Below are 18,669 nucleotides of genomic sequence, written 5' to 3' on the forward strand. Positions count from 1 at the left end.
TTTATGTAATGTTGTATGAATTTTACCTCAACTTTAAAAGTAAGAAAATGAAATAAAATTGTAATGTGTCACCAAAAAAATGAATAAATAGCCCTAAACTTTAAAGAGAATATTGATGTTTAGGAACTTAAAATGGAATACTTTGTTTATCATAAACCACCACAAAAAAAGTGATCAGCAGTTTACACTGTAAGTATCAAACAGCTCATTGAAAGAATATATAAACAACTCTTGCAAATTAATGAAAAATAGGCAACATGGCAGAAAAATGGGAGAGTTGGACAAAAGTACAGATGAGTAACCCCTATCATGACATGGAGACTTACAATCTCAGATTCATAGCTCTAAAGGTATAGTAAAACATTTACAAAGGCAGTATAATTGCTATCATAAGGAAGATAATATTTAACCTGAAGTATTTTTAATACTGAGGTTCAGTAGCATGGAAATAACAAATAAAAATATAATCTTACCTCACTAACCTGTTCTTCACCTCTTTATTTTTATTATTTTCTCAAGTTCAGCAAGAAAAGCAGTTGTCATCATCACTCTCCTTCAGTACACTAATCATCCCTCAAAATAAAATGGTTATGGTTCAGGTAATTGTGGAAATAAAAAAAGAAAGATGTGTATTAACTTTTCTCTTTGAAAAAATCTCATGCAGTTTTACATATCTATGGTGGGCTGGATAAATTTGTGTATGGCAGGAAGAAAAGTGGCTTCCCATTTGCACAGCCCAACCGAAGAAAGAATGTAAATTCCTAAAGAATTTCATGAATAATAATGACAGTAAGACATAGAGTACATTTCCAAAATCATGACAAAGGCAGTATACAAATGAAATGGTTTGATTCAGGAAAATTATTAACAACCCTAAATTAAGGAAATTAAATAACAAACCTCATACCACATATCTATCCTATACTGTACTCTATACTTCAGCACTTTCCAAAGTAAAAATAATTATACTTTTTAGGAATTCCAAGCAAGTATCATTAGAAACATAAAAGGCACGATACTCAGAAACAAGAGAATTCTTTCAAATGACCAATACTTAAAGCTTGTATAAACTGTTCACTTACTTTAGGTCAGCAAAATTCAAATTGCTTTACTAGAGCAGCCAATGAAGGGTCACATGGCGAGTTTTTCTATTTGGGACAATGAAAACTAGTGATCTATATCAGAGTCCTGTGAATTGTTGACATTACTCCACCTGCAATTTCCTGAAACCCTAAGCCTGGGAAATATCCTTTCAGCTGAGTTCCTTAATGTCAGGGCTTCAGAAATGTGGCATCCACCAACTCTTGTGATTATTTCAAGTATGAAAAAAGAATTTAATAAATTATATGCTGGAATTCAAAGCTCTGCATTTGTGGGGAAATCTAATTTCTTAAAGGATGACTTGAAGAAATACTTTGATATTGAGCAATTTTTAAACCTGTTAACGTGAAAAGAATGTTTGTTTGGTAAAACAGCATCATCCTGATCGCAGGTGGCCTTGGCCTGTAGCGGCTTGAAGCAGGATTTCGGTTTCCAGGCAGAGATTGAGGTCGGGCAATGGCAGTGAGAGCGCTGAATCCTAGCCACCACACTGCCAGGGACCAGTGGCCAGGGACAAGTCCCTGGCCCGTCAGCTGTGTGGAAATGAATTTCCACATAGAGACGGAAAGTAGTGAAACAAGTAAAGTGTTTATTAGGAGGAAAAGAGTACAGTACATGTGGATGGACACACAGGTGGGCTCAGAGAGAGAGTCGCACCCTCGTGGTAGTTTGTATCACTTTTATGGGGCATTTCTTCTGGGTTTCCTTAGACCAATCATCTTGCTTTGCCTGGTTCTGAGTCTGTATTTGGTTTATCTCAGGGTCCTCCCACGTGTGCGTGCGCATCTCTTAGCCAAGTTGGATTCTGGTGAAGAGGCCTATAGGTAGTTGACATCACTTACTATGGGGTGGCCCCCCCTCCCTTTTTGACCTCCATGGAGCCTTTCTGTGCATGTATAGTCGAGAAGGTCTCCTTGACTTCAAGAATGAGGAACATGTGGTCTTTTATCTCTTATCTGAGCAGGGCCCAACCTCCTCCATCATCCTGCTTTTATGGGGTTCCTGCTATTATGGAGTTCCTGTCCACAGGGGAGAAACTGTTCAGCCTGGGACCCATCTACCTCCTGCCTCAATCCCTGAGACAACTTGAAGCCTCAAAACCAACACCATCATTTTATTTTTACTTTAAAATGAAGTAAAATATTAATAATGGCTTAGAGTTGTATAATACAAAATGAGAATAAAAACAAATTTAGGTCACTTCTGAAAGTTGAAATCCAACCTCTCTGTCTCTATACACACACACACTTTGTATATAAATATAACATGTGACACAATTTTTCATAATAGAAGAAAAATTGGTGAGAATACATCTGTTAGAGGATTATCAGTATTGAGTATTTCCATAAGAATCTAATCAAACCAAGGCTTCTTTGACACAGAATTAATTTTTTGTTCTGGTAGGAAACAATATCACTAGGATTAGAAAGCAAATATGATGTCCCATAAATTATTAATAGTTCATGAGTAAATAAATATATGTAATAAATTTCATGAAGACACCATTAACAATGCCATACAATCAGCCTAGTATGGTGTTCGTCATAAAGTTCCTTGCAAAAACATTGTTAAAGTTTATTAGCCATTACAGTCAAACAACCACAGAGTGTGAACTTCGGCATTTCTGAAAATACCCACAGGGTACCCATATCCTCAGTAATTAACCTCAGTGCAGGTTATGTCCTAATTGGGGGTGGCTTCCAGCATGTCCAGAGAGCAGAGGCTCACCCCATGGAGCCAGCTTGGGGCTTGCCAGCTTGGCATTTGTAAACCCAGCACACCTCCATCAGCCCCGAAATGGCTGCCGGCTTCCCTTGTGCTCTCTGGTCAGGGAGACTAAAAACCTTGAGATGCAATGGACTTCAGAGCTCCTCTAGCTCAGCACCTTGTTCAGGAAACTAAAAACAGGCCAAGATATTTTGGCAATTCGAAATCCACCTCTTCCAATTTCCCCTTGAGGATAGCCATCGTAATTTCAAAAAGTGGCGAATATGATCATTTATTTATGGTATTATATAGCTGAAGAGGAACCTGTCCTTTTGTTTCTTCTGCAGTAGTGGACTCTCACTTTTCCAACTCCATCCTGAAATCACATCTGTGAAACCCTTCAGAGAAGAATTTGTAAAATGTTAGCCAACAGAAAAGGTATTATAGTAATTCACTTCTCACTGTAGTAATACTTCCAATCTGAAATCAGTTCTAAGAGGTCTCACAGGAGAACCATTAAACTGCTACCCGTCAGTTGTTCATTGGGCATTTCTATGAAGTCGAATTTCTAGGAATTGGAGATGCGGTGAAATGAACTATGGTACTACAGCTATCATTATCTCATGACCGTTATAAATAAAATCAACTTAAATGTGCCTTTACTAGTGTGAAACGTAGAAAAGTTGGCATTTTAAACGAAAGTATGTAACTTTCTGACAACAGTCATATCTGACTAAACAAAGTGCTCTATTTCCAGACCATACCAAATGCAAGGTTTACATCTTATTGCTGGAGTAGAAGGAATGAGCATCTGTATTATCATCTCTCATTCTTATGGGAGAAGGCAGGTCTCTAGTCGACCTTTTCTCCTCCCCCCCATCTCAGGATCAAAAATTAAGTTTCCCTGTAGTTGTCACTGTCAATGCTGGCGAGAGTCATTTCAGTAAAATATAACCTTATTTTATTAAATGTTGAAAAAAGTAGCCCTGTGAAGAGAGCCAGAATCCATTCCACAAAATTTCTGCTTCTTCTGGTCTACTCATGAATTTCTTCCCTTGCCCAAGTAAGTCAAGAAATTCTTATGAAATTGCCCTGACACTAACAGAAGGAAAACTGGAAAATTCACAAATATGTGCACACTAACAACACACTCTTAAACAACGAATGGGCCAAAGAAAAGATTGCAAGAGAAGTTAGAAAATACCTTAAGACAAATGAAAACAAAAACATAAACATGCTATACCAAAACTTAATGGGATGCAGTGAGATAAGTTCAGAGGGAAATTTATAGCTTTAAATGCCTACATTAAAAAATATCTCAGATCAGTCACCCAACTTTGCACCGTAAAGCACTAGAAAAAGAAGAGCAAACTAAACACAAAACTAGTACAAGGAAGGAAATAATAAATATTAGAGTGGAGATAAATAGAGAATAGAAAAACAAGAGGGAAAATAAATGAACCAAATTTATTTTAAAAGAGCAACAAAATTGACAAACCTTTAGCTAGAGTGACCAAAAAAGAGAAAAACTCAAATTACTAAAATCAGAAATGAAAGTGAGGAAAACACTACGGACCTTAGTACTAACGATAGCACTGAATTGTACTCTTAAAAATGGTTAACATGATGAATTTCATTTCATGTAAATTTTACCTTAGTAAAAAAGCCTGTATTTGCGTGGATTCATACCTGGACTCTCTGTTCTGTTCCATTGATCTACGTGTCTATCATCTCACCATTACCACACTGTCTTAATAACTGTGACTTTACAGTAAGTCTTAAAGTCAAATTTTTTTCTTTTCAAATTTATTTTGGCTACTCTAATTCCTATGACTTTCTATAAAGAGTTTAAAGTTAACTTGTCAATATATACAGTGAGTGATGCTGGGATTTGCATTGGAATTGTGTTAATCTATAGATCATTTTTTAAAGAATTGACATTTTAACTATATTGAGTCTTTCAATCCATGAGCATGATATATCTCTCCATTTATTTAGATTTTTTAGACATCCTTTGATTTCTTTCATTAGCTTTTTTTAGTTTTAAGTGTACAGCTCCTGCACATTTGTTAGATTTATATCAAAGTATTTCCTTTTTTAAAAAGAAGCTATTGTAAATGGTATTTAAAAAACAGATTTGGTTTCCTATTTTTCATTAATATTATATAAATTACATTTTAATTTTTGTGCATTGACCTTTTATTATGCAACTTTGCTACATTCACTTATTCATTCCAGTAGCTTTTAAAATAGATTCTGGAGATTTCTACTTTAACAATCATGTCATCCTTTCCAATCTCTAAGCTTTTTTCCCCTTGCTTTATCACACTGGCTTGTCAACCAACCTATGGTGTTGAATAGGAGTGGTAAAAATATATAATCTTTGCTTTGTTCTTGATCCTGGGGTAAAACATTAAATCTTTCACTACTAACTATGATGTTAGCTATAGAATTTTTTTGTAGATGCTTTCTATTCCTAATTTACTAGAGTTTTAATGTTGAATGGATGTTGAATTTTTCAAGTTCTTTTTCTGTATCAATTGATATAATCATGTGGTTTTACTTATTTTAGTCCAGGGGTCAGCATACTGTGACTCACAGGCCAAATCCTGCCCATTGACTGTTTCTTTAGAGGCCACAAGCCAAAAAATGATTTTTTCACATGTTTAAAGTATTGTAAAAAGAAGAAGAATATGCTATAAAAACTGTATGTCACCCACAAAGCCTAAACTATTTACTATCTGGTTCTTTACTGAAAAACAATTGCCAAATCATCCTTTAGTTGATTAATATAGTGGATTGCATCAATTATCTCTGTCTGTTTAACTAGCTTTGCATCACAAGAAAACCCCCACTTGGTTGTGATGTATTATGCCTTTTACAAATTTCTGGATTTAATTTGCTATAATTTTATTAGAAAATTTTATGTCTATTTTCATAAGGGATATTGATTTGTAACTTTCTTACAAGGCCTTTTAAGGCTAATACTAGCCTCAGAAATGAGTTAGGAATCTCTCCTTTTCTATTTTTTAATTTGAAAATATTTTCTTAAGAAGCTCTATTTATTTTATATTCATAGGAAAATTGAGGAGACAGTATAAAAGTTACCCCCTGCCCCAACACACACACAGCTTCCCCCACTACCAATGTCTCATACCAGAGAGTACATTTGCAGGTTATTTGATAATCAACCTACATTGACACATCATTATCACCAAAAGTTCATCAAGGTTCACCCTGTGGGTTTTGACAAATGCATAATGACATGTATCATCATTATAGTATCATACAGAACAGCTACACTGCCCTAGAAATCCTCTGTGCTCCACAAATTTATTTATTCCTCCCTCCTTCTGAACCCCTGGAAACCACTGTTCTTTTTTACTGTCTGCATAATTTTACCTTATCTAGAATTTCATATATTGGAACCATACAGTGCGTAGCCATTTCAGATTGTCTTCTTTCACTTAGTAATAGGCATTTAAGTTTCTTCTATGTCTTTTCATGGCTTGAAATCTCATTTCTTTTTAGTGCTGAATAATATTCCATTGCCTGGATGTTTCACAGTTTATTTATTTATTCACTTAATGAAGGACAACTTGGTTGCTTTTAAGTTTTTGCAATTATGAATAAAGATGCTATAAACATCCACGTGCAGGTTCATAACTTTTCAATTCCTTTGGGTAAATGCCAAGTAGTACAATTGCTGGATCATATGGTAGGAGTATGTTTAGTTTTGTAAGAAAGTGCTCAACTGTCTTCCAAAGTGGTGGTACCATTTTGCATTCCCACTAGCAATGAATGAGAGTTCCTCTTGCTCCACATCCTTGTCAGCATTTGGTGTTGTCAGTGTTACAGATTTTGGCCATTCTGATAGGTGTGTAGTGGTATCTTACTATTGTTTTAATTTGCAATTTCCTAATGACATATAATGTTGAGCATTTTTTGTATGCTATTTTGTCATCTGTTTATCTTCCTCAATGATGTATCTGTTCAGGTTTTTTGCCCATGTTTAAATCAGGATGTTCATTTTCTTATTATTTAATTTTAAGAGTTCTTTGTATATTGTGAATTACAGTCCTTCATTGGATAAATCTTTTGCAAATATTTTCTCGCAGTCTGTGGCTGTTTTCTTATTCTCTTGAGAGTGTCTTTCACAGAGCAGAAGGTTTTTCTTTTTTTTAATTTTTATGAGTCCACCTTATCAATTATTTCTTTCACAGACCATACCTTTGGTGTTGTATCTAAAAAGTTATCACCATACCAAAAGCCATCTAGAATTTTTCTGTGTTAACTCCTAGGAGTTTTATAATTTTGCATTTTATATTAAGGTCTATCATCCATTTTCAATTAATTTTTTTGAAAGGTCTGTCTGTAGATTCTTATGTTTTTTAATATGTGGCTGTCTAGTTGTTCCAGCACCATTTGTTGAAGAGAGTGTCTTTTCTCCATTTTACCGTTGTATTTCATCAAGATCAGTGATATTTTCACAGAAATATAGTGATATTTATGTGAGTCTCTTTCTGGGCTCTTTATTCTGTTCCAATGGTCTATTTAACTGTTCTATCACCAACACCACACTTGGTTACTATAGCTTTATTGTAAGTCTTGAAGTCAGGCAGTGTCAGTCCTTCTGCTTTGTTCTTCTCCTTCAATACTGGCTATTCTGGGTCTTTTGCCACTCCAGATATACTTTAGAATCACTTAGTTGTCATCCACAAAATAACCTGCTGGCATTTTAATAGGGATTGCATTGAATCTATAAATCAAGTTATGAAGAACCAACGTCTTGACAAAATTGAGTTTTCCCATCCATGAACATGAAATATCTCTATACTTATTTAGTTCTTTTTTAAATTTGTTTCATCAGAATTTTGTAGTTTTCCTCATATAGATCTTGTACGTATTTTGTTAGATTTACACCTAAGTATTTGTGTTAAGGTAAATGGCAATATGTTTTTAATTTAAAATTCTACTTGTTTATTGCTGGGATAAGGAAAGTGTTAACCTTTTGTACATTAACCTTACATCTTCCAAATTTGCTGTAATAACTTATTAGTTCCAGAAATTTTGTTGTTAATTCTTTTGTTTTCTATATAGACAATCATGTCATCCATGAACATAGTTTTATTTCTTCTTTTACACTCTGTATAACTTTTATTTCCCTTTTTTGGTATTATTGAGTTATCTAGAACTTCTGGTATGATGTTGAAAAGGAGTGGTGAGAGAGGACATCTGCCTTGTTCCTGCTTTTAGTGGAAAAACTTAGTTTCTCATCATTAAGTATAATGTTAGCTATCGATTTTGTATAGATGGTCTTTATCAATTTGAGAGGGTTCCCCTCTATTCCTAGCTTGCTAAGAGTTTTTATCAAGAATGAGTATTGGATTTTGTCAAATACTTTTTCTGTATCTATTGATATGATCATGTGATTTTTCTTCTTTAGACTGTTGATGTGATAGATTATATTAATGGATTTCCAAATGATAAACCAACCTTGCATACCTGGGATAAATCTCACATGGTCATGGTGTATAATTCTTTTCATACATTTTTGGTTTTGATTTGCTAATGTTTTGTTGAGGATTTTTGCATTTGTGTTCATGAGAGATATTGGTCTGTAGTTTTCTTTTAAAGACTATCTGGTTTTGGTTTTAGGGTAATGCTGGCCTCATATAATGAGTTAGGAGGTTTCCCCTCTGTGTCTATCTTCTGGAAGAGATTGTATAAAATTGGCATAATTTCTTCCTTAAATGTTTGAATTCACCAGTGAACCTATCTGAGCCTGCTGCTTTCTGTTTTGGAAGGTTATTAATTGTTGATTCAATTTATTTAATAGATACAGGCCTATTCAGCATCTCTTTCTTCTTGTGTGAGTTTTGGCAGATGTGTCTTTCAAGGAATTACTCCATTTAATCTTGGTTATCAAATTTGTGGCCATAGTGTTGTTCATAGTATTCCTTGATTATCCTTCTACTATCCATGGGATCTGTAGTAATGTCCCTCCTTTATTTTGGATGTTACTAATTTGTATTTTCTCTCTTTTTTCTTAGTTAGCCTGGCTAGAGGCTCATCAGCTCTATTGATCTTTTCAAAGAACTAGTTTTTTTTTTTTTAATTGAAGTATAATTGACCTACAACACTATGTTAGTTCCAGGTGTACAACATAGTGATTCAATATTTCTATACATTAGAAAATGTTACTATGATAAATCTAGTTACAGTACATTACTATACAAAGATATTACAATATTACTGATTATATTCCACATGCTGTACATTTCATCCTCACAACTCATTTATATTGCAGCTGGAAGTTTACACCTCTTAATCTCCTTCACCTATTTTACTCAACCCCCCACCCCCTACCTTATGGCAACCACTATTTCTTCTCTGTATCTAAGAGACTGTTTCTATTTTGTTCATTTGTTCATTTGCTTTGTTTTTTACATTCCACATATAAGTTAAAATCATACATCATTTTTCTTTCTCTGCCTGACTTATTTCACTTAGCATAATAACCTCTAGGTCAATCCATGTTGTCACATCAAAATCACAAAAGATCTCATTCTTTTTTACGGCTGAGTAATATTCCACTGTGTATAATATACCACATCTTTATCCATTTATCTATTGATGGACACTTAGGTTGTTTCCATATCTTGCCTCTCGTAAGTAGTGCTGCAATAAACATAGGGATGCATATATTTTTTCTAATTAATGTTTTTGTTTTCTTTGGAAAAATACCCAAAGTGGAATTGCTGGATCATATAGTAGTTCTATTTTTAACTTTTTGAGGAACCTCCATATTGTTTTCCATAGTGGCTACACCAATTTGTACCACCAACAGTGCACAAGGGTTCCCTTTTCTCTACATCCTTACCAACACTTGTTATTTCTTGTCTTTTTGTAATAGCCATTCTGACAGGTGTGAGGTGATATCTCATTGTGGTTTTGATTTGCATTCCCCTGATATTTAGTAATGCTGAACATCTTTTCATGTGTCTGTTGGCCATATGTATGTCTTTGGAAAAATGTCTATTTAGGTCCTCAGCAAATTTTTCAATTGGTATTGGGTTATATGAGTTCTTTGTATATTTTGGGTATTAACCCCTTATTGGATATCATTTGCAAATACCTTCTCCTATTCAGCATGCTGTTTTTTCATTTTGTTAAAAGTTTCCTTTGCTATACAAAAGCTTTTTGGTTTGATGTAGTCCCATTTGTTTATTTTTGCTTTTGTTTCCCTTGCCTGAAGACACATATCCAAAAAAGTGTTGCTAAGACCAATGTCAAAGAGTGTACTGACTATGTTTTTCTAGATGTTTTATGTTTTCAGGTCTTACGTTTGAGGCTTTAATCCATTTTGAGTTTTTTGGTGTTTTTTTTTTTTATGGTGTGAGAAAGTAGTCCAGTTTGATTCTTTTTCGTGGAGCTGTCCAGTTTATCCAACACCAATTAGTGAAGACACTATCTTTTCCCCATTGTATATTTTTGCCTACTTTGGCATAGAGGAATTGCCCATATAAGTGTGGGTTTAATTCTGGGCTCTCTATTCTGTTCTAACGATTTATGTATCTATTTTTGTGCCAGTACCATACTGTTTTGATGACTGTAGCTTTGTAGTATAGTTTAAGATCAGGGAGCATGATACCTCCAGCTTTGTTCTTCTTTGTCAAGATTGTTTTGATTATTCTGTGTCTTCTGTGTTTTCATACACATTTTAGAATAATTTATTGCAGTTCTGTGAAAAATGCTGTTGGTATTTTGAAAGGGATTGCACTGAATCTGCAGATTGCCTTGGGTAGTATGGTCATTTTTACCAATATCAATTCTTCCAATTCATGAACACAGTGTATCTTTCCACACAAAAGACCCAAATAGTCAAAACAACCTTGATAAGAAAACAAAGTTGGAGGTATCATGGTCCCGGATTTCAAACTATATGAAAAAGCTATCGTCATCAAAATAGTATGGTAAAGATGGATCTTTTCAATAAGTGGTGCTGGGTCAATTGAATATCCATATGAAAAAATAAGTGTGACCTGACACTTACCTCATACCATACATAAAAATCAATTCCATATGGATTGCATACCTAAATGTGAAGAAAAAAACAATTAGGCTTCTAGAAGAAAATCTATGAGAACCATTTCATGACACACATCCAAAAGCTGAAATCTAAAACATGGAAAAAGCAAGTGTTGGTATGAATGTGGACCAACAGTAAATCTCATACACTCTTACTGGGAGCATAATTTGGTCCAACCACTTTGGAATACTGCTTGGCAGAGTCTACTAAAGCCAAACACATGCATATCCTATGACCCAGCAATTCTGCTCCTAGGTATATATCTATCAGAAATATGCACATTTATTTACCAAAAGACATGTACTAGAATATTCATAGCACTAATCATAATAGTCCCAAGCTGGAAACTAAATACCTGTTAAAACTGTTGTGGATAAATGAGTTGAGACACAATCAAGTACTATGCAGCAATGAGAATCAATTACCTATAACTACATGTAGTATGGATGAATCTGACAAATAGAATACAAAGGAAAATAAAACTACAGTTGACCCTTGAACAACATGGGAGTTAAGCCATGTATAACTTATAGTCAACTCTCCATATCCCTGGTTCCTCTGCATCTGCAGATTCAACCAACCACCGACTGCGTAGTACTATACTATTTACTATTGAAAAATACCCACATATAAGTGAACCCACAGTTCAAAGCAGTGTTGTTCAAGCGTCAACTATATAATATACCACATAACATACTATATGATTTCACGCATGCAAAGTACCAAAAAAAGCAACATTAATCTATGTTCTCAGATGTCAGGATAGTGGTTACTCAGAGAAGTTTGAGACTACAAGGAAGCTGAGAGGGCTTTGGGGGTTCTGGCATTGTTCTCTTTCTTGATTAGAATGCTGATATCATGAGTATGACCAGATAGTGATATTTCTTTGGGCTTTATGCATGCAATATTGCACTTTTCTGTATGTACACTATTTGTCAATAGAAAGTTTTAAAAATGTTTTCACATCATGGATGTGTCATAATGTATTCAAACATTTCTGTACTTATTGGTCATTCCATTTGTTTCAGCTTTTTTCTTCTACAAATAATGTAAAATAAACATCTCCATACATATTTTATATATATTGGTCCCTTTTTTTTTTAAACATCTTTATTGGAGTATAATTGCTTTACAGTGGTGTGTTAGTTTCTGCTTTATAACAAAGTGAATCAGTTATACATATACATATGTCCCCATAGCTCTTCCCTCTTGCATCTCCCTCCCTCCTACCCTCCCTATCCCACCCCTCTAGGTGGTCACAAAGCACCGAGCTGATCTCCCTGTGCTATGCGGCTGCTTCCCACTAGCTATCTATTTTACGTTTGGTAGTGTATATATGTCCATGCCACTCTCTCACTTTGCCCCAGCTTACCCTTCCCCCTCCCCGTATCCTCAAGTCCATTCTCTAGTAGGTCTGTGTCTTTATTCCCTTTTAAAGAAATAAATTCTTCGTATATTAAGTGGTTTAAGTCTCCACACTAATATACAATATATGTGACATTTCTTCCAGAAAAGCTGTAAAAACTCAGATTTTCATTTTCACTAGCAATGTTTATATTTTTCCTCTTATATGCTCATTAGAATTTTTTCATGTCTTTTTTCAGTGTGTATATTGAGTTCTTATCCTCATTTATAATAGATTAAGTCATTTTGCTTTCTTATATGTTGCAAATACTTTTCCTAATATAGGTACTCTACATTGAATTTGTTTATAGTAGACTTCTGATAAAATTTATGGTGATTTAAAATATGTCCACAAATACTCTGATACCATTCCCTTGAAGAGATGGAGTTTAATTCCTCTATCTTCATCATGGACTGGACTTTAATGACTTCCTTTTAATGAATAGAATGTGGCAAATTGACAATGTTTGACTTCTGATACTAGGTTATGAAAGGCATTGCTCTCTTCTCTTTCTCTCTTGAATCATTCACTCTGGAGGAAGTCAGCTGTCATGTGGTAAGGAAACTCAAGCAGCCCTGTGAAGTGGCCCACATGGTAAGGAGCTGAGGCCCCCAACCAACAGACATGTGTGTAAACCTTCATGGAAGTGGATCCTCCGGCCCCAGTCAAGCCATATGACTACAGCCCTGGCCAATGGCTTGACCCCAAGGCCACCCGGCTAAGACACTCACAAAGGCCTGGCCTTCAGAAAATGTGTGAGATAATAAGTATTTGCCTACTTAAACTGTTGAATTTTGTGGTAAATCTTTTTACAACATATAAGTAATATATAATTTAAAAATTTTTATTGTTAAACACAATGTATGTGCAAAAGCAAACAAAACATAGATGTACAATTTAACAAAGTATTATAAAGCAAACACTAATGTAATTACTACCCAGCTTAAGAAATTAAAAATTGCAGGTCCCCAAAAAGAATATGAGTGTCCTTTCATGATCAAAACCCTCTTGCTCCAGTTTATGTGCAATCACAATCTTGATTGTCATAGTGATCATTTCTCTGCTTTGCTTTATGATTTTGTCTCCTATGTTTACATCTCTAAACAATACAAGTTAGTTTTGCTTATTTCTGAGTTGCATATAAATGGAATCTATGGAATCACAGATTTACTTTTTTATGTCTTCTTCTGTTCAACCTTTTGTAAGATTCATCAATGTTGTTGTATGGAGCTCTAGTTTGTTTACTTGCATTTCTGTAGAATATTTCCATTGTATGACTCTACTGCAGCATATTTATCCATTTTACTATTTAGGAATACTTGGGTTGTTTCTAATTTGGGACTACTATGCTTGCTTTTATGAACAATCTTGTTCATACTGTCATGGTTCATGTGCGCATGAGCTTCTCAAAGTTATATATTCCTAGGGGTGGTGATAGGAATATCACCACTTTACCATTTAATAACAACTTGTTTTCCAAAGGGACGGATTAATATGCACTGCCTCCAGTGCTGAATGAGTTCTTGTTGTGACATATCCTCAACAACACTCATAACTCTAAAGGTTTTTAATGTTTGCCAGTCTGAGGGGATAGAGTGGTATCTCACCATAGTTTAATATGCACTTCCTTGAATAATAATGATTTTAAGTAAATTTTCATATCTTTTTGGCCATTTTTATTTTCTCTATTATGAAGCACCACCTATTTTCTATACATTGCCTGCCTTCCTATTGAATCAGAGATTTAAAATTATATGTTTAAATTTAAAAAAATATATATGTATATCCATTTTAATCCTTTATTGTTTATAACTTTAGAAAATATTCTCTGACACTCATTACTTTATCTTTCAATTTTTAAATAGTGTTTTAATGTACAGAACTTTTACATTTTAATGTAGTTAAATTATAAATCTATTCCTTATGGGTAGTTATTTTCTGACTGCTTTAACCAATTTTATACCACACAGTATATATATTTTTATATATAAAAAATATATATATTATATAATATATTTATATATATATAATTATAATATAAATGTATTTATTTTATATTTATTATATAAATAACATAATTATGATATATTTTATATTTATAAATATATCTAACTCTAATATATTATATATATAATACATACATATATAATTATATTACTCGAGATATATCATGTTCTTGGACTGGAAGACTCAACACTGTGAAAATGACTCTACTACCCAAAGCAATCTACAGAGTCAATGCAATCCTTATCAAACTACCACTGGCATTTTTCACAGAACTAGAACAAAAAAATCTCACAATTTGTATGGAGACTCAAAAGACCCTGAATAGCCAAAGCAATCTTGGGAAAGAAAAACGGAGCTGGAGGAATCAGGCTCCCTGACTTCAGACTATACTACAAAGCTACAGTAATCAAGACAGTATGGTACTGGCACAAAAACAGAAATATAGATCAATGGAACAGGATAGACAGCCCAGAGATAAACCCAGGCACATATGGTCACCTTATCTTTGATAAAGGAGGCAAGCATATACAGTGAAGAAAAGACAGCCTCTTCAATAAGTGGTGCTGGGAAAACTGGACAGCTACATGGAAAAGCATGAAATTAGAATGCTCCCTAACACCATACATGAAAATAAACTGAAAATGGATTAAAGACCTAAATGGAAGGCCAGATACTATGAAACTCTTAGAGGAAAACATAGGCAGAACACTCCATGACATAAATCACAGCAAGATCCTTTTTGACCCACCTCCTAGAGAAATGGAAATAGAAACAAAAATAAACAAATGAGACCTAATGAAAGTTAAAAGCTTTTGCACAGCAAAGGAAACCATAAACAAGACCAAAAGACAACCCTCAGAATGGGAGAAAATATTTTCAAATGAAGCAACTGACAAAGGATTGATTAATCTCCAAAATTTACAAGCAGCTCATGCAGCTCAATATCAAAAAAACAAACAACCCAATCCAAGAATGGTCAGAAGACCTAAATAGACATTTCTCCAAAGAAGATACACAGATTGCCAACAAACACATGAAAGAATGCTCAACATCATTAATTATTAGAGAAATGCAAATCAAAACGACAATGAGATATCATCTCACACCGGTCACAATGGCCATCATCAAAAAATCTACAAACAATAAATGCTGGAGAGGGTGTGGAGAAAAGGGAACACTCTTGCACTGTTGGTGGGAATGTAAATTGATATAGCCACTATGGAGAACAGTACGGAGGTTCCTTAAAAAACTAAAAATAGAACTACCATATGACCCAGCAATCCCACTACTGGGCAGGTACCCTGAGAAAACCATAATTCAAAAAGAGTCATGTACCACAATGTTCATTGCAGCTTTATTTACAATAGCCAGGACATGGAAGCAACCTAAGTGTCCATCAACAGATGAATGGATAAAGAAGATGTGGCACATATATACAATGGAATATTACTCAGCCATAAAAAGAAACAAAACTGAGTTATTTGTAGTGAGGTGGATGGAGCTAGAGTCTGTCATACAGAGTGAAGTAAGTCAGAAAGAGAAAAACAAATACCATATGGTAACACATATATATGGAATCTAAGAAAAAAAAAAAAGGTTCTGAAGAACCTAGGGGCAGGACAGGAATAAAGACGCAGATGTAGAGAATGGACTTGAGGACATGGGGAGGGGGAAGGGTAAGCTGGGACGAAGTGAGAGAGTGGCATGGACATATATACACTACCAAACGTAAAATAGATAGCTAGTGGGAAGCAGCTGGATTACACGGGGAGATCAGCTCGGTGCTTTGTGACCACCTAGAGCGGTGGGATGGGGAGGGTGGGAGGGAGATGCAAGAGAGAGGGGAAATGGGGATATATGTATACATATAGCTGATTCACTTTGTTATACAGCAGAAACTAACACCTTGTAATTATGCTCCAATAAAGATGTTTATTAAAAAAAAGAAATTAGATTTACTCTAAGTGCTCAAAACACACACACACACACACACACACACACACACACACACACAAAGAATTAATATGTAAATTTAGCAAGGCAGTTGAATACGGGTCAATATACAAAAATCGAATGCATTTCTATTTATATTTATACACAAATGATTTCTACGTATGCTACATATAGTATGCACAGAAATTTTTTTGTAAATACAAAACTATACATACCCCTATGTATTACTGTTGCGTTGCACCCTACAGGCCTGCAAGCCCTGCACTTGCCCAGCCTCGAGACCGAAGAAAGAGCCTGAAGTGAGCGACACAGACATCAGTGGTTTAATGGATGGAGGAGCTTACATGTCCTGGAGCAACACTCCACGGTGTGCGGCAGACAGCGGGCAGGACATGGTAGTAGTCTTTGCTCCCAGGGCTCGGGGAGGTCACCGGTTATAGGGGGAATTGACATCAGGTTGGCTCATCGGTTACCAGGGAAACAAGCAGAGGGGCACGTCCCTCACCGTCCCTTTGATAAGCTATCACCGTGGAGGTGCTCTGATCTAAAGATTAGAACAATCACTAGCTGGGGCCGGGGGCAAGTATGTATTAGGAGGGAAGGTTGGTGATGTGAGTAGTGTGTAGATGAAGGAGGACTGGTCGGGCAGGGGTTGTACAGCGAGCAAGAGAAGAGCCATCTTGGGTGGCTTGATCATACAATTATTTATGTATTTCTATATATGCTGTATACTAGCAAAGAAAATATTGGAAAATCAAATTTTAAAATAACATTTAAATCGTATAAAAATACTTATGAATAATTTTAACAAAATATGTGCAAGCCCTGTTCGCTTAAACCTACAAAACTTTGTTGAGAGAAATAAATGAAGGCCTATATAAATGGGGTCATATATGCCATGTTCATGGCTTAGAAGACTAAACATTAAGATGTCAGTTATCCCCAAATCAATCTATAGATTCAAAGTAATCAAAATCCCAGTAAGCAGTTTTGTAGAAATTTCCAAGCTGACTTGACAAATTTTATGGAAATGGATATATTTTCCAAAAAAGAAAATGCTGGCGGTCACGACTTAACTGTAATCTGCGGGAAACAAGACCCTGTGTTACTGTCATGAGGACAGACAAACAGATCAGTGGAGACTGACCCACATGTTCAACATATAACACATATAACACATACAGTCATTTGATATTTTGACAAACGAAGGTGATGATATAATTTGATGAAGAAAGGATGGTCTTTCCTACAAATTCTGGATACCCATTTGTAAATAAAAATGAACCCTGACGCTGACCATGCACACAAATATAATTTAACTTGAAATGAGCCACAGACCTATATGTAGATCATCTTCCCAATAACCCGTGAGACGAAGTCACACAAAGCTAAGCCAAGGCGTCAAGGTGCTGGGTTCTCACTGGGGCCCCATTCAGGTCGTTGGCAGTCCAGGACACTGTGGCTACAGAACTAAGGTTTCCCTGCCTGCTGGCTGGTGGCAGAGACTATTCTTGTCCTCAGGCCCACCGACAGCCTGGCAGCCAGCACGGGAGGCCCCCGCACCCGTGAGTCTCTGACTTCCTCTTCTGTGACCAGTCAGAGAAAACTCTCTGCCTTTGAAGCACTCATGGAATTAAAGTGGGCCCGCCCAGATCATCTCTCTTTAGCCAGGTAACAGAAATTTCTCGTGATGCTTGCAACTTTAACCATTTCTCCTTGAAATCCCACACATTTTTGTTCCATATATATTTTAGGCCATACTTTAACGTGCATTCAAAATTAGCCTCGCTGTATCTTTCTGGGAGGCTGATCAAATTATTATTTTGAAATGACCCCTAAGATCTAGTAAACACTTTGATCTTCCGGTCTTCTCGTCTAACATTACCAGCTGTGTGAGCTTGCTTCTGGTTGGCATCTCCAACGCCTGTCATTTTCCCATCCTTTTAATTCCATCCTCCTTAAGTGTTCTGTTTTAGATGAGTCTTGTATTAATTTCCTAGGGCTGAAGTAACAAAACAGGGTGGCTTAAAAAAACAAAAATTTACTCCCTCACAGTTCTGGAGGCTAGAGGCCCAAAGTCAAGGTGCAGCAGGGCTCTGCTTCCTCTGAAGGTTCTAGTGCTTTCCTTGGCATGTAACAGCACACTCCAATGTCTGCGGCATCTGCACATGGCTTCTCTGTGTGTGTCTCTGTGCCCTCTCCTCTTCTTAGCAAGATACCGTTAGATTAAGGGCCCAGACTAAATCCAGGATGATTTCATCTTGAGATCCTTAACTAAATACATCGCAGAATAGGGAGGGTGGCAGGGAGATGCAAGAGGGAGGAGATATGGGGGTATATGTGTATGTACAGCTGATTCACTTTGTTATAAAGCAGAAACTAACACACCATTGTAAAGCAATTA

General features: G+C 35.6%; 1 long non-coding RNA gene across 1 annotated transcript; it reads right to left on the reverse strand.

The window, feature by feature from the left end:
• Positions 1-2,574: 2,574 nt before the first annotated feature.
• LOC132366922 (uncharacterized) lies at positions 2,575-17,036 on the reverse strand. Its single transcript, XR_009503604.1, has 3 exons — positions 16,481-17,036; positions 10,865-10,906; positions 2,575-3,206 (listed from the first exon to the last, which is right to left on the reverse strand). It is a non-coding gene; the product is annotated as an uncharacterized LOC132366922 (long non-coding RNA).
• Between the last annotated feature and the right edge of the window lie 1,633 nt (positions 17,037-18,669).

Source organism: Balaenoptera ricei, chromosome 6 (assembly GCF_028023285.1).
Source record: "Balaenoptera ricei isolate mBalRic1 chromosome 6, mBalRic1.hap2, whole genome shotgun sequence".
Taxonomy (NCBI): Eukaryota; Metazoa; Chordata; class Mammalia; order Artiodactyla; family Balaenopteridae; genus Balaenoptera; species Balaenoptera ricei.